The sequence below is a fragment of the Oncorhynchus clarkii genome, chromosome 22 (genome assembly GCF_045791955.1).
Source record: "Oncorhynchus clarkii lewisi isolate Uvic-CL-2024 chromosome 22, UVic_Ocla_1.0, whole genome shotgun sequence".
Lineage (NCBI taxonomy): Eukaryota > Metazoa > Chordata > Actinopteri > Salmoniformes > Salmonidae > Oncorhynchus > Oncorhynchus clarkii.
Genome location: NC_092168.1, coordinates 20,908,392 through 20,933,716, shown reverse-complemented (window position 1 = coordinate 20,933,716; position 25,325 = coordinate 20,908,392). Strand labels below are relative to the sequence as shown.

The following is a 25,325-nucleotide window of genomic DNA, read 5'->3' as shown; positions in this document are numbered from 1 at the left end:
CTCCTCTGCAGCACTCCACCAATCAGGCCTTTATGGTAGAGTGGCCAGACGGAAGCCACTCCTTAGCAAAAGGCACACTATAGCCCGCTTGGAGTTTGCCAAAAGGCACCTAAAGACTCTCAGACCACGAGAAACAAGATTCTCTTGTCTGATAAGAGAAGTGTCACTGCTGGAGGAAACCTGGCACCATTCCTACGGTGAAGCATGGTGGTGACAGCATAATGGGTGGAGGCAGCATCATGCTGGGGCTTAGGCTGGGACTGCTGATTCTGCTGTGCTGCCTTGCCCTGTGTCCAGCACCTGTCCAGGGGGACAAGATCCTGGTGATGCCTGTAGACGGGAGCCACTGGCTGAGCATGAAGCTGCTGGTGAAGGAGCTGGCGGCCAGAGGCCATGAGGTGGTTGTGCTGGTCCCTGACACATCCATCCTCATCCAGGGCTCTGACTACTACAGGACTGAGACCTTCAGGGTCCCCTACAGCAAGGCACAGCTGGACGAGAACGTCAACAAATTGAAGGACGCTGCATTCCTCAAGGCTCCGGATGTAATGGACATATTCGTGAACGTGCAGCACCTGGTTCACTTCACCACCATGCAGGTGAAAGGCTGTGAGGGTCTGCTGTATGACGAGCCCCTGATGCAGCAACTGAGAGGAGAAATACTTCAGTTGATGCTGACTGACCCCTTTCTACCCTGTGGATCCATCATCGCTGACTCCTTCAACAGCCCAGCGGTGTACTTCTTGAGGGGGATCCCCTGTGGGCTGGATGAGAAGGCTGCCCAGTGCCCCACTCCCCCCTCCTATGTACCACGCTTCCACTCAGGCAACACTGACCACATGGATTTCCTAGGGAGGGTTAAGAACATGCTCATGTACAGTCTGGAGAGCTACCTGTGTACGGTGATGTTTGCCACCTTTGACGAGCTGACCAGTAGGTACCTAGATAAGGACATGACGTACAGGGAACTGCTGGGTCACGGGGCGATCTGGCTGCTGAGGAATGACTACTCCTTTGAGTATCCCAAACCCAGGATGCCCAACATGGTCATTCTTGGAGGCATCAACTGTGGTAAAAGAGCTCCACTTCCAGCAGTGAGTTTCATAAGAGTATGTTTTAGAACAAACAACTTCAACTGTGGTAAAAGAGCTCCACTTCCAGCAGTGAGTCTCATAAGAGTATGTTTTAGAACAAACAACTTCAACTGTGGTAAAATAGCTCCACTTCCAGCAGTGAGTCTCATAAGAGTATGTTTTAAAACAAACAATTTCAACTGTGCGTAGCTGTGCACCCTATATGGAACCAGGTCCAGAAACCTCAAGGGATAGATTCACTACTGTGGCATTTATACCCCCACCCCGCACATCCCAGAAAATACAAAGAAAAAACGTTCAAATAGAGTTTCTGCTCAACATTCACTTTGGGAGAGCGTCCCTCTATGTACTACCCTGCATTCTCTCTCTTTTCTAAACACTGTGTTCAGCCAGTGAAACCTGAGCCAGGAACAGCATTGATGTTTCCCAAATGGTACCCTATTCCTCATATAGTGAACTACTTTTGACCAGAATCCTTTGGGCCCTGGTCAAAAGTAGTTGACTATTTGGGTAATAGGGTGCCATTTAGGACAGACATGTTATTTCTTCCTGGAATGTGGCCACTATAATCTAACAGAGGAACTGAGGGGCCCTTCTAGTTCCTACCCGACAAACCACAGGAAGATAAACTACTCTGCAGGGATTGTTCTGTGGGGTAAGGGTTGGGGTTAGCTGTGATTGTTGTAGGGTTGATTATGCCTTTATCTTCTATGAATACAGGGTGTGTTATCAAGGCATGGTATCCTTTCACAACTTCACCCTCCCTCCTTCAGTTAATGTTTTGCTAAGCAGACCAAAGACTGTTCTAATACTGATGTGTGGAATTTAGACATGCATGTTTTGAATGTGAGTTAAATCATTTGATGCCTTGTCTGTTTATATTGTTCAATGTGAAATATTGATGAGCACCATGAGGTGAGGTTTCACACAGCAGTTGCTGTTTGTTTTCTGCCTGTATGTACATACAATTCCATTGCATAGTGAAGGACCACAATTCATTGTGTGTTTGGTTCATTGTGTGTGTGGTTCTGCAGATATATCGGAGAAGGGTCTACTTGCAATAACTGTAATATGTGGTTGTTTTTCTTACTTCTTAGAAGTTGACTAAACAGCATAATCATTACACAGGTGCACCTTAAAATCAAATCAAATTTTATTAATCACATGCACCGAATACAATAGGTGTAAACCTTACAGTGAAGTGGTTACCTACAAGCCCCTAATCAAGAATAAGAAATAAAAGATAAGGAACAAGTAATTGTGCTGGAGACAATAAAAGGCCACTCCAAAGTGTAAAGTTTGGTCACACAGTACAATGCCACAGAAATGTCCACCAGAGCTGTTTCCAGATAAATTCATGTTCATTTCTCTACCATAAGCCGCCTCCAACGTCGTTTTAGAGAATTTGGCAGTACATCCAACCGGCCTCACAACCACAGACCACGTGTAACCACGCCAGCCCAGGACCTCCACATCCAGCTTCTTCACCTGTGGGATCGTCTGAGACCAGCCACCCGGACAGCTGATGAAATTTAGGAATATTTATGTCTGTAATAAAGCAGTTTTGTGGGGAAAAACTCATTCTGATTGGCTGGGCCTGGCCCACCCATGGCTGCACCCCTGCCCAGTAACATGAAATCCATAGATTATTATTTTTTTTTTAGTTGACTGATTTCCTCATAAAATCATTTAAATTGTTGCATGTTGCGTTTATATTTTTGTTCAGTGTAAATGTAAAATATTTTTGTAAACTAACTCTTCCACCGTGCCTCAACAGGACCTGGATTAGTTTGTGGATGAGTCAGGAGAGGATGGCTTCGTGGTCTTCACCCTGGGCTCTATGATCTCTCAGATGCCTGAGGAGAAAGCCAAGCAGTTCTTTGATGCCTTCAGCAAGATCCCTCAGAGGGTAAAGACACCTCGATGCTGGCCCAAATGGCACCCTATTCCATATATTGCACTACTTTTGACCACAGCTGGTCAAAAGTAGTTCACTATATAGGGAATAGGGTGTTATTTGGAACGCATCCATTGTCTGTCTATTACATAATGTTTCCCACAGTTAACCATTTCTGACCAACACAATCTTTAAGTATACAGTCTCTATGTCTTCTGTAGACATCAACAACTGACAACATATTTCCTGAGCTTTCTTACATCTCCTAGATATAGGACAGACACTTTAAAACCTTATTTCTTGTGATTTACGTTTTTACTGTCTTTTTGATATTTATGAATGAATGCGTTTCTATGGGCTGTAGTAGTAAAGGCCAAATTCAATATTTTATCAAATACATTTTTTTATATATATTTTTAATACCAAATGGGGTCCTGAAATTCAAAATCAAATAGCTAAATGATCAATAGTATGACCATCTTAAAACAATTCTATATGTTAGCTTAGTTGAGATGTTAGTTTGTAATAGCACAGTACTATGCGTGCTAACCATATAGGCAGGGTTGGGGACTAATGATTTACATGAAATCCGTTACATGTTTTTTGTAATCTGTTACATGTATCTGTAATCTGTTACCAGCAGCAAAGAAGTGTAATCATATTACAGAAACATTTGAAAAACTAGATGATTACTTCTACGATTACTTTTCAATTATTTTAAGCTGCCTTATCATTGTTTTTGCGACCTGTGGACAGCCAGTGAAAAATACGCTCTTGCAACAGCTGCATAGTGCTTCTACACCTGCATTGCTTGCTGTTTGGGGTTTTAGGCTGGGTTTCTGTACAGCACTTTGAGATATCAGCTGATGTACGAAGGGCTATATAAATACATTTGATTTGATTTTGATTTGATTAGTACAGATCCCAGCCTATGGAATAAGAATTTGAGGCAGTTCTTCCTTTCTAAACTCCTCAGTGATATTTTCTTCCATATTTTTAAAAACAAGTTTAATTTAAGAAGACCACGAGTGGGGCTTTTGTTGCTCAATCTCATTTGTGCTGATAAGAAAAACTGTCCATAGGCCTAACAGATGGATGCTCAAACTCGTCCACTTTTGCTAGACTTAAACAGCTTATTGAGATATCAATGTGTCACCAACAACAATGTAAACAATAGGCCTATAGTAAATGCAGCATATGGCATGTATTTTTCACATATAGCACTTTTCGGTAAACTCATACAAAAAAAGGAGCTATCTAGACCCTAAAAAGGTTCTTCAGCTATCCCCTTAGGAGAACCCTTTGAATAACTGTTTTTGGGTCCAGGTAGAACCCTTTAGGGTTCAATATAGAACCCTTTCCACGTAGGGTTCTACCTGGAACCAAAAAGGGTTCTCCCACGGGGACAGCCAAATAACCCTTTTGGAATCCTCACACCCTCTTTAAGAGGAGTGTTCAAGCATGCCATTCCATGAGAGCAGCATAAACAACAGAGTAGGTTAATAAGTCTTTTGTTTTGGGGTTATGCTCAGGTAAAACAATTTGGCCAATCTATAGTTCCAACAGTGCTGTAAAGTACTTTTAAAAAAAATACTTGAAAGTTCTACTTAAGTCGTTTTTTTGGGTGTCTGTACTTTACTATTTACATTTTTGACTACTTTTACTCCACTACATTCCTAAAGAAAATAATGTACTTTTCACTCTTTACATTTTCCCTGACACCCAAAAGTACTTGTTAACATTTTGAATGCTTAGCAAGACAGGAAAATTGTCTAATTCACACACTTATCAAGAGAACATCCCTGGTCATCCCTACTGCCTCTGATCTGGCGGACTCACTAAACATAAATGCTGTAAATGACATCTTCATGTTGTAATGTGTCCCTTGCAATCTGTAAATAAATAAACAATTTGTGCCGTCTGATTTGCTTAAATATAAAGGAATTTTAAATGATTTATACTTAAGTACATTTAAAACCAAATACTTTTAGACTTTTACTCAAGTAGTATTTTACTGGGTGATTTTCACTTTTATTTGAGTCATTCATTATCTTTTAAGTTTTCTTGACTTTTACTCAAGTATGAACATTTGGTACTTTTTCCACCACTGATTACCAAATCCTATTCTTGAAGATCAAGGGGTATTAAAATGAATTGGAATGACTGGAAATCGGTCAGACTGGATTTTAATGTAAAGAAAGTGTTTGTCCTCAGGCCTGGAGGGAAGTCAAAATCATTCAAATGCAATGCAATTCATCTATAAACAAATTAAACAACAGACTTCCAGCATGCTTTCAGATAAAGGCTCTCAACATGCACTGCACTAACACAATTGACTGGTGATTGGTTGACATAAATTCATAAGAAGAAGATTGTGGGAGCTATACTGTTAGATTTCAGCCTGTGTGTCCATGTATACTGATGATTCAACCCTATACGTGTCTGCAACCACAGCTAGTGAAATTAATGCAACCCTGAACAAAGAGTTGCAGTCAGTTTTAGAATGGGGGGCCAGTACTAAACTGGTCCTTAACATCTCTAAAACTAAGACCATTGTATTTGGTAAAAATAATTATTTAAGTGCTAGACCTCAGCTGAATCTGGTAATGAATGGTGTGGCTGTTGAACAAGTTGAGGAGACTAAATTACTTGGTGTTACCTTAGATTCTAAACTGTCATGGTCCAAAAATATTGAATGATTGTAACTCTGTCTGTGATAAAGAGATGCTCTGCTTTTTTGACACCACACTACACAAAGCAAGTCCTGCAGGCTCTAGTTTTATCTTATCTTGATTATTGTCCAGTCGTCTGGTCAAGTGCCGCAAGGACCTAATTAAGCTGCAGCTGGCCCAGAACAGAGTAGCACATTTTGCTCTTCATTGTCATCAGAGGGCTAATATCAATACTATGCATGCCAGTTCCTCTTAGCTAAGAGTTGAGGAGACTGAATGCATCACTTCTTATTTTAATAAGAAACAAATTGTTTGCATAGTCAACTTACATACAACACTGATAAACACACTTACCCCACCAGACATGCCACCAGGGGTCTCTTCCCAGTCCCCAGGTCGGGAACAAATTCAAGAAAACATACAGTATTATACAGAGCCATGATTGCAGGGAACTCCCTTCCATATCAAAAAACAAATAAAGCAACACCTCCAGTCACAAGGCCTCTCCCCCATATGACCTACTTGTGTGTACTGACATGTATATGTAACTGATAGATGCACACACACGCAAACTACATGTTAATGTACAGTATGTCAATTGTAAAATCTTTTGACTGTAATGTATTTTTCGTTATGTGTCAGACCCCAGTAAGACTAGCTGTAGCCATTGGTGTCAGCTAATGGAGATCCTAATAAAACAAAATCAATACAGCCTGATTGTATAATTATCTATAGTAGAAAGCAATGGGTTAGAAGAAGCCTACATAACCAACCCGTAATGTAAAATGCAACATCCATTTATAGCCAGCTATGTAAACTCTAACACGGATTTATCCTGCAATAGATGTCATTCAATTGGTAATATTCATTTTTGCCTTCTTCTCATGCCGTTTTAAGGGGAAAGTAATCTGAAAGTAATTAGATTACGTTACTGAGTTTGGGTAATCTAAAAGTTACGTTACTGATGACTATTTTGGACAGGTAACTAGTAACTAACGGATTACATTTAGAAAATGACCTACCCAACGCTGCATATAGGCCTAATCTCCAATCCACCATTAATCGAATCTAGACTAAGAACAAGTCCTTTGTCCCCTGTTGTACTTAACTCTGAGGAATGCTGTAATTACATGGAGTTTCAATGATTTGCATATTCTCCATATACTACGTCAAGGGTCATGGCAAGCTGCTGTTCTATGTTGTTCAGTTTGTGTGGTGTACACTGGAGCTATGCCTTAAAACTCTCCAGACACACATTTATATTCCACTACAAAGTGCTGTACCTTCACCACTATATCCAGAATTGTCAGATGATTCTATATGACTTGATAAACTAAGTAAACTGTTCTCTGTTTACAGGTGGTGTGGAGGTACACAGGAGTGGTGCCTGAGAACGCTCCAGACAACGTCAGAGTGATGAAGTGGCTTCCTCAGAATGATCTGCTGGGTTGGTTTCTTCTCATCATCAGAGATAATGTTACAATGATATAGTTATGATGAAAACCACCTGGGTTACAGAAGTTACAGAGGGGTACTCTTCTCAGTAAACACATGCTACTGTTGTTGCCATTTTGCAAGAGAAACAATACATCTTCTTCTTGGTGGTGAATGTTCTATGTTCCATGTTCTAGGCCACCCCAAGGTCAAGGCCTTCATCACCCACGGAGGAACCCACGGTATCTACGAGGGGATCTGTAACAGTGTTCCCATGGTGATGCTTCCGTTGTTCGGTGACCAGAGTGACAATGTACATCGCATGGCGGTGAGGGGTGTCGGGGAAGTGCTCACTTTGTTCGATATCACCTCAGAGAAACTGGTGGAAGCCCTCAACAAGGTCATCAACGACAAGAGGTCAGACATCATGTTAACATAATACAAGGAAGTATACTGAACAAAAATATAAACGCAACATGCAACAATTTCTACGATTTTACTGAGTTACAGTTCATATGAGGAAATTAGTCAATTGAAATAAATAAATTAGGGCCTAATCTATGGATTTCACATGACTGGGAATACAGATATGCATCTGTTGGTCACAGATACCTTTAATAGAAAATGGGCCCCAGGATCTCATCACAATATTTTTGGGCATTCAAAATGCCAATCGATAAAATGGAATTGTGTTCGTTGTCCATAGCTTATGCCCATAGCATAACCCCACCACCACCATGGGGCACTCTGTTCAAAACACTGACATCAGTAAACCGCTCACCCACACAACGCCATACACATGGTCTGCGGTTGTGAGGCAAGTTGGACGTACTGTCAAATTTCCTAAAACAACGTTGGAGGTGGCTTATGGTAGAGAAATTAACATTAAATTAGCTTGCAACAGCTCTGGTGGACATTCCTATAGTCAGCATGCCAATTGCACACTCCCTCAAAACTTCAGACATCTGAGGCATTGTGTTGTGTGACAAAACTGCACATTTTAGAGTGGCCTTTTATTGTCCCTAGCTCAAGATGCACCTGTATAATGATCATGCTGTTTAATCAGCTTCTTGATATGCCACACCTGCCAAGTGGATGGATTATTTTGGCAAAGACAAAATGTTCACAGAGGGATGTAAACAAATTTGTGCACACAATTTGAGAGAAAAAAGCTTTTTGTGCGTTTATATTTTTGTTCAGCATAATAATGTTACAAGGACATGTTATACACTGAAAATACAAACTATTAACCTCTTAAATGTAACTACATGTAATCTAAAATGGAATCTACATAATCCTCTAAAGTCATTTTTATCATGAGGACCATCAACAATAACTAGTAATGCTGCATTCTCCAAGATAGGTTAAAATTTCACCTTTCTGGTAAAAATGGTTATAAATTGTTGAGGTGTATACATGTTTTAGTGCACCAGCTCAAATTAACAGGACAAGTAGGATAAAAATATAGACCAAATCCTAACTTGAGATCTACATATTGAGTTTCAGTGCAAATATATTGTCAACAATGCATGATTTAAATAAACGTCTGAGTTCATTAGAATTCAGCCCCAGTCTGAGGAGATTGGAAACCCTGTTGCATCTGTTTTTCTGCCCCAGTTACAAGGAGAAGATGCTGAAGCTGTCAGCGGTACATAAGGACCGTCCCATCGAGCCCCTGGACCTGGCTGTGTTCTGGGCGGAGTTTGTTATGCGCCACGGCGGAGCGGAACACCTAAGACCCGCCGCTCACGACCTCAACTGGATCCAGTACCACAGTCTGGACGTGTTCACTCTGCTACTCACTATAGTTCTCATTGTTGTCATGGTCACCGTTAAATGCTGCAAAGTCTGCTTCCGCAAGTGTTGTGGTACGAAGAAGACTATGAAGAAGAAGAAGAATGAGTGAATGTCCTTCCTGTGGCCTAGGCCGGGATTCAATCCAAGGCTCGTTGTAGAGCGCTGTCGACAATAATGTGTCTTTTAAAGGCAATGTTCCTGTGTTTGCGGAGATCAGTCACAGTAAACGCTGCAGATGTTGGCTCAATCAGAAAGTACCTTAAAATGTCAAGCGCGCTACAATGCGCTACAGATTGAATCCCAGCCCAGGCCATCAGGCCCTAGAGTCCAGAGTAACTACACTGCCCACTCTAGGCCCTGTGTATAACATTTTGTTTGTTTGATATCTCAGGATAATGTCAGAATAACTTCATGTATCTGTTGTCAATAAGGCCTGATGCCTGCCACCAGCAAGACAGTCTCATTCCACCACAGGAGGTTGGTTGCACCTTAACTGCTGGTAATGGCTGGATTGGAATGAGTGGAATGGTATCAAATACATCAAGCACGTAGTTTCCATGTGTTTGATGCCATTTCGGCCATTATTATGAGCCGTCCTCCCCTCAGCAGCCTCCTATTTATTCCACAGTCAGCCACTGTGCTGTTGGAGTGTGACTTCAAAACTGTTGGCCTGTCTAGCATGTGTGATGCCAATTCAAGATCCTGTTTAGTAAAAAGCATGAGCTGACGCACACCCACATTGTTTTGTAGAGGCGCTAACCAACAAAGATTGAACTGTAGAAAAATAAAGTCGCACAGTCAGAGTTACCAAAACATTGGTTATTAGGTTTACTTAAATCAATTGTTTGGAGTAATATATATATATATATATATATATATATATATATATATATATATATATATATATATATATATATATATATATATATATATATATATATATATAGAGTGTACAACTTTATTTTTATACAATTTAAGATCCTGGTAACACAATCAATATATGTCATGCTGGAAAAAAGAATTATGGAGACAGGTGCAGGAATACACACGTATACAAAAACACCAACGCATAGGTACTCACACCACCAGTGGACACGGGAACAACAATCGACAGCCCAATAGAAACCAAAGGGCACACTTATATAAGTACTAATCAGTGGGAATAGGGGACAGGTGTGCGTAATGAATGTTCCGGAGGGATCCGTGACAATATAGTGGCAAGAGAGAATTTCTCTTTGTCTTTAAAAGGCATTTTGACAGTAAAAAGCTATGGCAGGTGTGTCATTTTCCTGGGCCTCATTCGGTCTTCATCAAGGTCCAGAGAGCGCCACTGACATTTTCTTATATTTCCTCACCGTCAAAATTTGCTAAATGTAGTCCTTTATCCAACGTTTTTGGAATTTCCGATGCTCCCTGACTGTCTAGCTTTCATTTCAGTAATTATTGTTTTTTGTTGTACAGTACTTTTTCATTATGTTTGTAATAATGTTTCAAGAGAGAAAAAAACATTATTGTGAAAATCTGCAAATAAATTGTAATACAAAGTTGCATCTTTTTCCCTTTTCATTGCAGTTAGAGGGAAAGGAAGTGGGCTGGGGCTGTATTAGTTAGGTTATTTTTTATTTCCAAGTCAAAAAAGGAGAGTAAAAAAAAACAGAAAATTGCTCAATATTTATTTTTTGTTTCTGAATTTGAAAATTGCATTATTTTCTAATTTATTGTATCAAAATTGGACATGGAATAACGGGAAACACATAAAAAACAAAAATTGAATAAAAGTGGTTGTTTTGTTTATACCCGGAAGTACACGGATTAGACTGAGTATGACTGGAAGATAAAAATACTAATGTTAGCTAAGATGCAGAACTTTTTTGGAAGTTTGCATGCCAATAGAACAAACTGAACAAAGTTGGCTTGCCCTTGCTGGCTACTGACTATACTCATGTTAGATAGTAGTAGCTAGTGGAAGTAAGTTAGTCCCTCAGCCTGCTACAAAATGAAGCTGCCTGACCAGAGCTACCTGCTGCGGAAAGGTAAAATTTCTCCATTACTTTCTGTAGCTACTTAGCTAGATCTTCAGTCGGCTGATGGTGTTTATTTACTGGGCAATAATGAACAGTAGTTACTGTAAATGGTCTATCTGGTACTTTATATAGCTAACTTAGGTATTGCTTACACATACAACAATATCCAATTAAGCTATAGTGAAAGGCAAACAGGCTATGCTCTTCAGTTGTGAACACGACTACTGCTACGACAATTGGCCGAGGATCTTAATTTGATCAGCCTGTTGTTGCAGGAAATGCAAACTTGTAGTGTATTCAATGTTTAAAAAAGCTTCTAAAGTTTGTAGTTTACACTTTAAAATGTCAGACTTGATTTGCCCTAAAATGTCTCAGCCTCTACAAAAATATCAATTAATTATAATCCATACAAATAATCCATACAATAATTCTCATTTCCGGTTGCTACTGGATTATTTTCCTGCTGTGAGAAAATGTTCAAATTAAATCCTACATCTATACAGTGCCTTTGGAAAATATTCAGACCCATTGACTTTTTCCACATTCCGTTACGTTACAGCCTTATTCTAAAATGAATGTTAAAAAAAAAATCTCAGCAATCTACACCTAATACCCCATAATGACAAATTGAAAACATGTTTGTAGAAATACCTTTTTACATAAGTATTCAGACCCTTTGCTATGAGACTCAAAATTGAGCTCAGGTGCGTCCTGTTTCCATTGATCATCCTTGAGATGATTCTACAACTTGATTAGAGTCCACCTGTGGTAAATTCAATTGAGTGGACATGACTTGGAAAGGCACACACCTGCCTATATAAGGTCCCACATTTGACAGTGCATGTCAGAGCAAAAATCAAGCCATGAGGAATTGTCCGTAGAGCTCCTAGACAAGATTGTGTAGAGGCACAGATCTGGGGAAGGGTATCAAAACATTTCTGCAGCATTGAAGGTCCCAAGAACACAGTGGCCTCCATCATTCTTGAATGGAAGAAGTTTGGAACCACCAAGACCCTTCCTAGAGCTGGCCGCCCGGCCAAACTGAGCAATCAGGGGAGAAGGGCCTTGGTCAGGGAGGTGATCATGAATCCGATGGACCCTCTGACAGAGCTCTAGAGTTCCTCTGTTGAGATGGGAGAAACTTCCAGAAGGACAATCTCCTCTGCAGCACTCCACCAATCAGGCCTTTATGGTAGAGTGGCCAGACGGAAGCCACTCCTTAGTAAAAGGCACACTATAGCCCGCTTGGAGTTTGCCAAAAGGCACCTAAAGACTCTCAGACCACGAGAAACAAGATTCTCTTGTCTGATAAGAGAAGTGTCACTGCTGGAGGAAACCTGGCACCATTCCTACGGTGAAGCATGGTGGTGACAGCATAATGGGTGGAGGCAGCATCATGCTGGGGCTTAGGCTGGGACTGCTGATTCTGCTGTGCTGCCTTGCCCTGTGTCCAGCACCTGTCCAGGGGGACAAGGTCCTGGTGATGCCTGTAGACGGGAGCCACTGGCTGAGCATGAAGCTGCTGGTGAAGGAGCTGGCGGCCAGAGGCCATGAGGTGGTTGTGCTGGTCCCTGACACATCCATCCTCATCCAGGGCTCTGACTACTACAGGACTGAGACCTTCAGGGTCCCCTACAGCAAGGCACAGCTGGATGAGAACGTCAACAAATTGAAGGACGCTGCATTCCTCAAGGCTCCGGATGTAATGGACATATTCGTGAACGTGCAGCACCTGGTTCAATTCACCACCATGCAGGTGAAAGGCTGTGAGGGTCTGCTGTATGACGAGCCCCTGATGCAGCAACTGAGAGGAGAAATACTTCAGTTGATGCTGACTGACCCCTTTCTACCCTGTGGATCCATCATCGCTGACTCCTTCAACAGCCCAGCGGTGTACTTCTTGAGGGGGATCCCCTGTGGGCTGGATGAGAAGGCTGCCCAGTGCCCCACTCCCCCCTCCTATGTACCACGCTTCCACTCAGGCAACACTGACCACATGGATTTCCTAGGGAGGGTTAAGAACATGCTCATGTACAGTCTGGAGAGCTACCTGTGTACGGTGATGTTTGCCACCTTTGACGAGCTGACCAGTAGGTACCTAGATAAGGACATGACGTACAGGGAACTGCTGGGTCACGGGGCGATCTGGCTGCTGAGGTATGACTACTCCTTTGAGTATCCCAAACCCAGGATGCCCAACATGGTCATTATTGGAGGCATCAACTGTGGTAAAAGAGCTCCACTTCCAGCAGTGAGTTTCATAAGAGTATGTTTTAGAACAAACAACTTCAACTGTGGTAAAAGAGCTCCACTTCCAGCAGTGAGTCTCATAAGAGTATGTTTTAGAACAAACAACTTCAAATGTGGTAAAATAGCTCCACTTCCAGCAGTGAGTCTCATAAGAGTATGTTTTAGAACAAACAACTTCAATTGTGGTAAAAGAGCTCCACTTCCAGCAGTGAGTCTCATAAGAGTATGTTTTAAAACAAACAATTTCAACTGTGCGTAGCTGTGCACCCTATATGGAACCAGGTCCAGAAACCTCAAGGGATAGATTCACTACTGTGGCATTTATACCCCCACCCCGCACATCCCAGAAAATACAAAGAAAAAACGTTCAAATAGAGTTTCTGCTCAACATTCACTTTGGGAGAGCGTCCCTCTATGTACTACCCTGCATTCTCTCTCTTTTCTAAACACTGTGTTCAGCCAGTGAAACCTGAGCCAGGAACAGCATTGATGTGTCCGAAATGGTACCCTATTCCTCATATAGTGAACTACTTTTGACCAGAATCCTTTGGGCCCTGGTCAAAAGTAGTTGACTATTTGGGTAATAGGGTGCCATTTAGGACAGACATGTTATTTCTTCCTGGAATGTGGCCACTATAATCTAACAGAGGAACTGAGGGGCCCTTCTAGTTCCTACCCGACAAACCACAGGAAGATAAACTACTCTGCAGGGATTGTTCTGTGGGGTAAGGGTTGGGGTTAGCTGTGATTGTTGTAGGGTTGATTATGCCTTTATCTTCTATGAATACAGGGTGTGTTATCAAGGCATGGTATCCTTTCACAACTTCACCCTCCCTCCTTCAGTTAATGTTTTGCTAAGCAGACCAAAGACTGTTCTAATACTGATGTGTGGAATTTAGACATGCATGTTTTGAATGTGAGTTAAATCATTTGATGCCTTGTCTGTTTATATTGTTCAATGTGAAATATTGATGAGCACCATGAGGTGAGGTTTCACACAGCAGTTGCTGTTAGTTTTCTGCCTGTATGTACATACAATTCCATTGCATAGTGAAGGACCACAATTCATTGTGTGTTTGGTTCATTGTGTGTGTGGTTCTGCAGATATATCGGAGAAGGGTCTACTTGCAATAACTGTAATATGTGGTTGTTTTTTACTTCTTAGAAGTTGACTAAACAGCATAATCATTACACAGGTGCACCTTAAAATCAAATCAAATTTTATTAATCACATGCACCGAATACAATAGGTGTAAACCTTACAGTGAAGTGGTTACCTACAAGCCCCTAATCAAGAATAAGAAATAAAAGATAAGGAACAAGTAATTGTGCTGGAGACAATAAAAGGCCACTCCAAAGTGTAAAGTTTGGTCACACAGTACAATGCCACAGAAATGTCCAACAGAGCTGTTTCCAGATAAATTCATTTTCATTTCTCTATCATAAGCCGCCTCCAACGTCGTTTTAGAGAATTTGGCAGTACATCCAACCGGCCTCACAACCACAGACCACGTGTAACCACGCCAGCCCAGGACCTCCACATCCAGCTTCTTCACCTGTGGGATCGTCTGAGACCAGCCACCCGGACAGCTGATGAAATTTAGGAATATTTATGTCTGTAATAAAGCCCTTTTGTGGTGAAAAACTCATTCTGATTGGCTGGGCCTGGCCCACCCATGGCTGCACCCCTGCCCAGTAACATGAAATCCATAGATTATGACTTAATTAATTTTTTTCAGTTGACTGATTTCCTCATAAAATCATTTAAATTGTTGCATGTTGCGTTTATATTTTTGTTCAGTGTAAATGTAAAACATTTTTGTAAACTAACTCTTCCACCGTGCCTCAACAGGACCTGGATTAGTTTGTGGATGAGTCAGGAGAGGATGGCTTCGTGGTCTTCACCTTGGGCTCTATGATCTCTCAGATGCCTGAGGAGAAAGCCAAGCAGTTCTTTGATGCCTTCAGCAAGATCCCTCAGAGGGTAAAGACACCTCGATGCTGGCCCAAATGGCACCCTATTCCATATATTGCACTACTTTTGACCACAGCTGGTCAAAAGTAGTTCACTATATAGGGAATAGGGTGTTATTTGGAACGTATCCATCGTCTGTCTATTACATAATGTTTCCCACAGTTAACCATTTCTGACCAACACAATCTTTAAGTATACAGTCTCTACGTCTTCTGTAGACATCAACAACTGACAACATATTTCCTGAGCTTTCTTACATCTCCTAGATATAGGACAGACACTTTAAAACCTTATTCCTATGATTTATGTTTTTACTGTCTTTTTGATATTTATGAATGGATGCGTTTCTATGGGCTGTAGTAGTAAAGGCCAAATTCAATATTTTATCAAATAACATTTTTTATATATTTTATATATATATAAATATATATATATATATATTTTTTTTTATATATATTTTTTTAATACCAAATGGGATCGTGAAATTCAAAATCAAATAGCTAAATGATCAATAGTATGACCATCTTAAAACAATTCCATATGTTAGCTTAGTTGAGATGTTAGTTTGTAATAGCACAGTACTATGCGTGTTAACCATATAGGCAGGGTTGGGGACTAATGATTTACATGAAATCTGTTACATGTTTTTTGTAATCTGTTACATGTATCTGTAATCTGTTACCAGCTGCAAAGAAGTGTAATCATATTACAGAAACGTTTGAAAAACTAGATGATTACTTCTACGATTACTTTTAAATTATTTTAAGCTGCCTTATCATTGTTTTTGCGATCTGTGGACAGACAGTGAAAATCTTGCAACAACTGCATAGTACAGATCCCAGCCTATGGAATAAGAATTTGAGGCAGTTCTTCCTTTCTAAACTCCTCAGTGATATTTTCTTCCATATTGTTAAAAACAAGTTTAATTTAAGAAGACCACGAGTGGGGCTTTTGTTGCTCAATCTCATTTGTGCTGATAAGAAAAACTGTCCATAGGCCTAACAGATAGATGCTCAAACTCGTCCACTTTTGCTAGACTTAAACAGCTTATCGAGATATCAATGTGTCACCAACAACAATGTAAACAATAGGCCTATAGTAAATGCAGCATATGGCATGTATTTTTCACATATAGCACTTTTCGGTAAACTCATACAAAAAAAGGAGCTATCTAGACCCTAAAAGGGTTCTTCAGCTATCCCCTTAGGAGAACCCTTTGAATAACCGTTTTTGGGTCCAGGTAGAACCCTTTAGGGTTCAATATAGAACCCTTTCCACGTAGGGTTCTACCTGGAACCAAAAGGGTTCTACCTGGAACCAAAAAGGGTTCTCCCACAGGGACAGCCAAATAACCCTTTTGGAATCCTCACACCCTCTTTAAGAGGAGTGTTCAAGCATGCCATTCCATGAGAGCAGCATAAACAACAGAGTAGGTTAATAAGTCCTTTGTTTTGGGGTTATGCTCAGGTAAAACAATTTGGCCAATCTATAGTTCCAACAGTGCTGTAAAGTACTTTAAAAAATACTTGAAAGTTCTACTTAAGTAGTTTTTTTGGGTATCTGTACTTTACTATTTACATTTTTGACTACTTTTACTCCACTACATTCCTAAAGAAAATAATGTACTTTTCACTCTTTACAATTTCCCTGACACCCAAAAGTACTTGTTAACATTTTGAATGCTTAGCAAGACAGGAAAATTGTCTAATTCACACACTTATCAAGAGAACATCCCTGGTCATCCCTACTGCCTCTGATCTGGCGGACTCACTAAACATAAATGCTGTAAATGACATCTTCATGTTGTAATGTGTCCCTTGCCATCTGTAAATAAATAAACAATTTGTGCCGTCTGATTTGCTTAAATATAAAGGAATTTTAAATGATTTATACTTAAGTACATTTAAAACCAAATACTTTTAGACTTTTACTCAAGTAGTATTTTACTGGGTGATTTTCACTTTTATTTGAGTCATTCATTATCTTTTAAGTTTTCTTGACTTTTACTCAAGTATGAACATTTGGTACTTTTTCCACCACTGATTTCCAAATCCTATTCTTGAAGATCAAGGGGTATTAAATGAATTGGAATGACTGGAAATCGGTCAGACTGGATTTTAATGTAAAGAAAGTGTTTGTCCTCAGGCCTGGAGGGAAGTCAAAATCATTCAAATGCAATGCAATTCATCTATAAACAAATTAAACAACAGACTTCCAGCATGCTTTCAGATAAAGGCTCTCAACATGCACTGCACAAACACAATTGACTGGTGATTGGTTGACATAAATTCATAAGAAGAAGATTGTGGGAGCTATACTGTTAGATTTCAGCCTGTGTGTCCATGTATACTGATGATTCAACCCTATACGTGTCTGCAACCACAGCTAGTGAAATTAATGCAACCCTGAACAAAGAGTTGCAGTCAGTTTTAGAATGGGGGGCCAGTACTAAACTGGTCCTTAACATCTCTAAAACTAAGACCATTGTATTTGGTAAAAATAATTATTTAAGTGCTAGACCTCAGCTGAATCTGGTAATGAATGGTGTGGCTGTTGAACAAGTTGAGGAGACTAAATTACTTGGTGTTACCTTAGATTCTAAACTGTCATGGTCCAAAAATATTGAATGATTGTAACTCTGTCTGTGATAAAGAGATGCTCTGCTTTTTTGACACCACACTACACAAAGCAAGTCCTGCAGGCTCTAGTTTTATCTTATCTTGATTATTGTCCAGTCGTCTGGTCAAGTGCCGCAAGGACCTAATTAAGCTGCAGCTGGCCCAGAACAGAGTGGCACATTTTGCTCTTCATTGTCATCAGAGGGCTAATATCAATACTGTGCATGCCAGTCCCTCTTAGCTAAGAGTTGAGGAGACTGAATGCATCACTTCTTATTTTAATAAGAAACAAATTGTTTGCATAGTCAACTTACATACAACACTGATAAACACACTTACCCCACCAGACATGCCACCAGGGGTCTCTTCCCAGTCCCCAGGTCGGGAACAAATTCAAGAAAACATACAGTATTATACAGAGCCATGATTGCAGGGAACTCCCTTCCATATCAAAAAACAAATAAAGCAACACTTCCAGTCACAAGGCCTCTCCCCCATATGACCTACTTGTGTGTACTGACATGTATATGTAACTGATAGATGCACACACACGCAAACTACATGTTAATGTACAGTATGTCAATTGTAAAATCTTTTGACTGTAATGTATTTTTCGTTATGTGTCAGACTAGCTGTAGCCATTGGTGTCAGCTAATGGAGATCCTAATAAAACAAAATCAATACAGCCTGATTGTATAATTATCTATAGTAGAAAGCAATGGGTTAGAAGAAGCCTACATAACCAACCCGTAATGTAAAATGCAACATCCATTTATGGCCAGCTATGTAAACTCTAACACGGATTTATCCTGCAATAGATGTCATTCAATTGGTAACATTCATTTTTGTCTTCTTCTAATGCCTTTTTAAGGGGAAAGTAATCTGAAAGTAATTAGATTACGTTACTGAGTTTGGGTAATCTAAAAGTTACGTTACTGAAGACTATTTTGGACAGGTAACTAGTAACTAACGGATTACATTTAGAAAATTACCTACCCAACGCTGCATATAGGCCTAATCTCCAATCCACCATTAATCTAATCTAGACTAAGAACAAGTCCTTTGTCCCCTGTTGTACTTAACTCTGAGGAATGCTGTAATTACATGGAGTTTCAATGATTTGCATATTCTCCATTCTTCATATACTACGTCAAGGGTCATGGCAAGCTGCAGTTCTATGTTGTTCAGTTTGTGTGGTGTACACTGGAGCTATGCCTTAATTCTCCAGACACACATTTATACTCCACTACAAAGTGGTGTACCTTCACCACTATATCCAGAATTGTCAGATGATTCTATATGACTTGATAAACTAAGTAAACTGTTCTCTGTTTTCAGGTGGTGTGGAGGTACACAGGAGTGGTGCCTGAGAACGCTCCAGACAACGTCAGATTGATGAAGTGGCTTCCTCAGAATGATCTGCTGGGTTGGTTTCGTCTCATCATCAGAGATAATGTTACAATGATATAGTTATGATGAAAACCACCTGGGTTACAGAAGTTACAGAGGGGTACTCTTCTCAGTAAACACATGCTACTGTTGTTGCCATTTTGCAAGAGAAACAATACATCTTCTTCTTCGTGGTGAATGTTCTATGTTCCATGTTCTAGGCCACCCCAAGGTCAAGGCCTTCATCACCCATGGAGGAACCCACGGTATCTACGAGGGGATCTGTAACAGTGTTCCCATGGTGATGCTTCCGTTGTTCGGTGACCAGAGTGACAATGTACATCGCATGGCGGTGAGGGGTGTCGGGGAAGTGCTCACTTTGTTCGATATCACCTCAGAGAAACTGGTGGAAGCCCTCAACAAGGTCATCAACGACAAGAGGTCAGACATCATGTTAACGTAATACAAGGAAGTATACTGAACAAAAATATAAACGCAACACGCAACAATTTCTACGATTTTACAGAGTTACAGTTCATATGAGGAAATCAGTCAATTGAAATAAATGAATTAGGCCCTAATCTATGGATTTCACATGACTGGGTATACAGACATGCATCTGTTGGTCACAGATACCTTTAAAAAAATAAATGGGCCTCACAATGGGCCTCAGGATCACGTCACCGTACTTTTGTACATTCTAATTGCCAATCGATAAAATGCAATTGTGTTTGTTGTCTATAGCTTATGACTGCCCATAGCATAACCCCACCACCACCATGGGGCACTCTGTTCACAACATTGACATCAGCAAACCATTCCCCCACACAACGCCATACACATGGTCTGCGGTTGTAAGGCAAGTTGGACGTACTGTCAAATGTTCACATTTTCTTAAAACAACGTTGGAGGTGGCTTATGGTAGAGAAATTAACATTCAATTAGCTTGCAACAGCTCTGGTGGACATTCCTACAGTCAGCATGCCAATTGCACGCTCCCTCAAAACTTAAGACATGTGAGGCATTGTGTTGTGTGACAAAACTGCACAAAATTTGAGAGAAATAAGCTTTTTGTGCATATGGAACATTTCTTGGAACAATATTATACATGTTGCGTTTACATTTTTGTTCAGCATAATAATGTTACAAGGACATGTTATACACTGAAAATACAAGCTATTAACCTCTTAAATGTAATGTAATCTAAAATGTAATCTACGTAATCCCTGAAATAATTTTTATCATGAGGACCATCAAAAATAGCTAGTATGTCACGCCCTGACCATAGTTTACTTTGTATTTTCTATGTTTTGATTGGTCAGGGTGTGATCTGAGTGGGCATTCTATGTTTCATGTCTTGTTTGTCTATTTCTATGTTCAGCCTGATATGGTTCTCAGTCAGAGGCAGGTGTTCGTCATTGTCTCTGATTGGGAACCATATTTAGGTAGCCTGGGTTTCACTGTGTGTTTGTGGGTGATTGTTCCTGTCTATGTGTTTTTCACCAGATAGGCTGTTTAGGTTTTCGTTACCTTCATCACGTTCTTTATTTTGTAGTGTTTGCATTGATTCGTGTTTTACGTTTGTTCATTAAAACATGGATCGTAAACCACACGCTGCATTTTGGTCCGACTCTCCTTCGCATCAAGAAAACCGTTACAGAATCACCCACCACCAACGGACCAAGCAGCGTGTCAACAGGCAGCAGCAGCAGCGTAAAGAGGAATGGACATGGGAGGACGTTTTGGATGGCAAGGGCTGTTACACTTGGGAGGAGATACTGGCTGGAAGAGATCGCCTCCCATGGGAACAGGTGGAGGCACTTAGGAGAGCAGAGGCAGCCGGAGAGAGGAGCCGGCGATATGAGGGAACACGGCTGGCAAGGAAGCCCGAGAGGCAGCCCCAAAAATTTCTTGGGGGGGGGCTAACAGGGAGTATGGCTACGCCAGGTAGGAGACCTGGGCAGACTCCCTGTGCTTACCGGGGGGCTAGAGAGACCGGACAGGCACCGTGTTATGCAGTGGTGCGCACGGTGTCTCCAGTGCGGGTGCATAGCCCGGTGCGGTATATTCCAGCTCCGCGTGTCGGCCGGGCTAGATTGAGCGTCGAGCCTAATGCCATGAAGCCGGCTCTACGCAGCTGGTCCCCAGTGCGTCTCCTTGGGCCGGTTTACATGGCACCAGCCTTGCGCTCGGTTTCTCCGGTTCGCCTGCATAGTCCAGTGCGGGCTATTCCACCTCGCCGCACTGGCAGGGCGACCGTGAGCATTCAACCAGGTAAGGTTGGGCAGGCTCGGTGCTCAAGAGCTCCAGTGCGCCTGCACGGTCCGGTTTTTCCAGTACCACCTCCACACCCCAGCCCTCCGGTAGCAGCTCCCCGCACCAGGCTTCCTGTGCGTGTCCTCGGCCCAGTACCACCAGTGCCAGCACCACGCATCAGGCCTACAGTGCGCCTCGCCTGTTTAGCGCTGTCGGAGCCTTCCTCCTCTCCAGCGCTGTCGGAGTCTCTCACCTGTTCAGCGCTGCCAGAGCCTTCCTCCTCTTCAGCGCTGTTGGAGTCTCCCGCCGGTTTAGCGCTGTCAGAGCTTTCCGCCTCTACAGCGTTGCCGGAGTCTCCCGCCTGTTCAGAACTGCCAGTTAGCATAGAGCTGCCAGTTAGCATAGAGCTGCCAGTTAGCATAGAGCTGCCAGTTAGCATAGAGCTGCCAGTTAGCATAGAGCTGCCAGTTAGCATAGAGCTGCCAGTTAGCATAGAGCTGCCAGTTAGCATAGAGCTGCCAGTCTGCAAGGAGCTGCCAGTCTGCATAGAGCTGCCAGTCTGCAAGGAGCCGCCAGAGCTGCCTGTCTGCAGGATTCCGCCAAAGCTGCCAGTCTGCAAGGAGCCGCCAGAGCTGCCAGTCTGCAAGGAGCCGCCAGAGCTGCCAGTTAGCATGGAGCAGCCAGGGCCGCCAGTCAGCATGGAGCAGCCAGGGCCGCCAGTCAGCATGGAGCAGCCAGGGCCGCCAGTCAGCATGGAGCAGCCAGGGCCGCCAGTCAGCATGGAGCAGCCAGTCAGCATGGAGCAGCCAGTCAGCATGGAGCAGCCAGTCAGCATGGAGCAGCCAGTCAGCATGGAGCAGCCAGAGCAGCCAGTCAGCATGGAGCAGCCAGAGCTGCCAGTCAGCATGGAGCTGCCAGTCAGCATGGAGCAGCCAGTCAGCATGGAGCAGTCAGAGCTGCCAGTCATCATGGAGCAGCCAGTCAGCATGGAGCAGCCAGAGCTGCCAGTCGACCAGACTCTTCCAGATCTGCCAGTCGTCCAGACTCTTCCAGATCTGCCAGTCGTCCAGACTCTCCCAGATCCGCCAGTCGACCAGATTCTTCCAGATCCGCCAGTCGACCAGATTCTCCCAGATCCGCCAGTCGACCAGATTCTCCCAGATCCGCCAGTCGACCAGATTCTCCCAGATCCGCCAGTCGACCAGATTCTCCCAGATCCGCCAGTCGACCAGATTCTCCCAGATCCGCCAGTCGACCAGATTCTCCCAGATCTGCCAGTCGACCAGACTCTTCCAGATCTGCCAGTCGACCAGACTCTTCCAGATCTGCCAGTCGACCAGACTCTTCCAGATCTGCCAGTCGACCAGACTCTTCCAGATCTGCCAGTCGTCCAGACTCTTCCAGATCTGCCAGTCGTCCAGACTCTCCCAGATCCGCCAGTCGTCCAGATTCTCCCAGATCCGCCAGTCGACCAGATTCTTCCAGATCCGCCAGTCGACCAGATTCTCCCAGATCCGCCAGTCGACCAGATTCTCCCAGATCCGCCAGTCGACCAGATTCTCCCAGATCCGCCAGTCGACCAGATTCTCCCAGATCCGCCAGTCGACCAGATTCTCCCAGATCCGCCAGTCGACCAGATTCTCCCAGATCCGCCAGTCGACCAGATTCTCCCAGATCTGCTAGTCGACCAGGATCTGCTGAAACCGCCAGCCAGCCAGGTTCTGGTAGTTTCTACTACCTGCCTGGGCTTCCTCTCAGTGCTGAGCTTCTTCTCAGTGCTGAGCTTCTTCTCAGTGCTGAGCTTCTTCTCAGTGCTGAGCTTCCTCTCAGTGCTGAGCTACCCATCTGTCCCGAGTTACCTCTGTCCCGAGCTGTCCCTCTGTCCCATGTTATCATTGTGGTGGCTAACCTATTTAGGGACGTTTAGGAGGGGGATTAAAACTGTCATGGAGTGGGGTCCACGTCCAGCGCCAGAGCCGCCACCGCGGACAGATGCCCACCCAGACCCTCCCCTATAGGTTCAGGTTTTGCGGCCGGAGTCCGCACCTTGGGGGGGGGGTACTGTCACGCCCTGACCATAGTTTACTTTGTATTTTCTATGTTTTGATTGGTCAGGGTGTGATCTGAGTGGGCATTCTATGTTTCATGTCTTGTTTGTCTATTTCTATGTTCAGCCTGATATGGTTCTCAGTCAGAGGCAGGTGTTCGTCATTGTCTCTGATTGGGAACCATATTTAGGTAGCCTGGGTTTCACTGTGTGTTTGTGGGTGATTGTTCCTGTCTATGTGTTTTTCACCAGATAGGCTGTTTAGGTTTTCGTTACCTTCATCACGTTCTTTATTTTGTAGTGTTTGCATTGATTCGTGTTTTACGTTTGTTCATTAAAACATGGATCGTAAACCACACGCTGCATTTTGGTCCGACTCTCCTTCGCATCAAGAAAACCGTTACATAGTAATGTTGCATACTCCAAGATAGGTTAAAATCTTGCCTTTTTGGTAATTTTTTTTAGAAATTGCTGAGGTGTAGACACATTGTAGGACACAAGCTCAAATTAACAGGACAATTAGGATAAAAATATAGCAGTGCAAACAGTACAGGGACCAAATCCTAACTTGAGATCTACATATTGAGTTTCAGTGCAAATATATTGTCAACAATGCATGATTTAAATAAACGTCTGAGTTCATTAGAATTCAGCCTGTCTATGAGGAGATTGGAAACCCTGTTGCATCTGTCTTTCTGCCCCAGTTACAAGGAGAAGATGCTGAAGCTGTCAGCGGTACATAAGGACCGTCCCATCGAGCCCCTGGACCTGGCTGTGTTCTGGGCGGAGTTTGTTATGCGCCACGGCGGAGCGGAACACCTAAGACCCGCCGCTCACGACCTCAACTGGATCCAGTACCACAGTCTGGACGTGTTCACTCTACTACTCACTATAGTTCTCATTGTCATGGTCACCGTTAAATGCTGCAAAGTCTGCTTCCGCAAGTGTTGTGGTACGAAGAAGACTATGAAGAAGGAGTGAATGTCCTTCCTGTGGCCTAGGCCGGGATTCAATCAAAGGCTCGTTGTAGAGCGCTGTCGACAATAATGTGCCTTTGAAAGGCAGTGTTCCTGTGTTTGCTGAAATCACATTCACAGTAAACGCTGCAGATGTTGGCTCAATCAGAAAGTACCTTAAAATGTCAAGCGCGCTACAGATTGAATCCCAGCCCAAGCCATCAGGCCCTAGAGTCCAGAGTAACTATACTGCCCACTCTAGGCCCTGTGTATAACATTTTGTTTGTTTGATATCTCAGGATAATGTCAGAGTAACTTCATGTATCTGTTGTCAATAAGGCCTGATGCCTGCCACCAGCAAGACAGTCTCATTCCACCACAGGAGGTTGGTTGCACCTTAACTGCTGGTAATGGCTGGATTGGAATGAGTGGAATGGTATCAAATACATCAAACACGTAGTTTCCATGTGTTTGATGCCATTTCGGCCATTATTATGAGCCGTCCTCCCCTCAGCAGCCTCCTATTTATTCCACAGTCAGCCACTGTGCTGTTGGAGTGTGACTTCAAAACTGTTGGCCTGTCTAGCATGTGTGATGCCAATTCAAGATCCTGTTTAGTAAAAGCATGAGCTGACACACACCCACATTGTTTTGTAGAAGTGCTAACCAACGAAGATTAAACTGTATAAAAATAAATCAAGTTGCAGAGTCAGACTTGCCGAAATGTTGGTTATTAGCTTTACTTAATCAGTTGTTTGGAGAATAATATATATATATATATGTGTACAACTTCCTTGTTTTACAATTTAAGATCCTGGTAACACAACCAATATATGTCATGTTGGTATAAAGGATTATGGAGACAGGTGCAGGAATACACAATAAGGGTTTTTAATACACCCAAAACAAACACGTA

At 42.5% G+C, this 25,325-nt stretch overlaps 2 pseudogenes; both read left to right on the top strand.

Moving 5' to 3' along the window:
* Positions 1-221: 221 nt before the first annotated feature.
* LOC139380089 (UDP-glucuronosyltransferase-like) lies at positions 222-9,741 on the top strand (annotated as a pseudogene).
* Positions 9,742-12,296: 2,555 nt separating this feature from the next.
* On the top strand, positions 12,297-24,434 carry LOC139380088 (UDP-glucuronosyltransferase-like; annotated as a pseudogene).
* The last annotated feature ends 891 nt before the right edge of the window (positions 24,435-25,325 follow it).